Source organism: Octodon degus, unplaced genomic scaffold (genome assembly GCF_000260255.1).
Source record: "Octodon degus isolate 3935 unplaced genomic scaffold, OctDeg1.0 scaffold00114, whole genome shotgun sequence".
Taxonomy (NCBI): domain Eukaryota; kingdom Metazoa; phylum Chordata; class Mammalia; order Rodentia; family Octodontidae; genus Octodon; species Octodon degus.
Window position 1 is genome coordinate 2569320 of NW_004524690.1, and position 685 is coordinate 2570004.

A 685-nucleotide genomic window follows, 5' to 3' on the forward strand; every position below is an offset into this window, starting at 1 on the left:
GGGGGTGGGGGACGCCGGGTGTGTGAGAGGTCAGTGAGGCCTCGCGAGTCAGGCCCAGGGGTGGATGCCGGTAGTCGCAGCACACTGGAAGGCTGAGGCAGGATGATCATAAATTTCAAGTCCTGCCTGGGCAACGTAGTGAAATTCTGTCTCAGAACAAACACACATACAAAAAAGCACTGAGGGTGTAACTTAATGGTGGAGTGCTTGCCTAGCATAGATGAGATCCTCGATTTGATTCCCCAGCAAAACCAAAAATGCCTACAAAGTCAGCACTTGGGAGGCTGAGGCAGGAGGATCATCATGAGCTCGAGGCCAGAATGGGCCACATATCAAGACCCTGTTTCAAAAGTAAAGCAAAACAAAGTAAAATAAAATAAAAAGGGCTAAATTGCCCAGACTGGGTTTGAATTCGTGGTGACCCTCCTGCCTCTGCCTCCGAGTGCTCCACAAGTCTCCAGAGGACTCTGAACCCCGACTAGCGGGTCCGGGACCTCACTGGTCCGCCCAGCGTGCTTAGCCTGCACCGCCAGCATCGACCCGCACTGCGCACAGGCAAGGGCCGGCCCCTTCCCATCGCGGACCCCGCATCCGCAGGTGCAGAGCAGCCTCGGCTCCTTCACTTCGGCGAACCGCTGCGCTCGCAGCCCGATTCCTCTCGGACAGAGTCCGCGCTCCTTCTAGG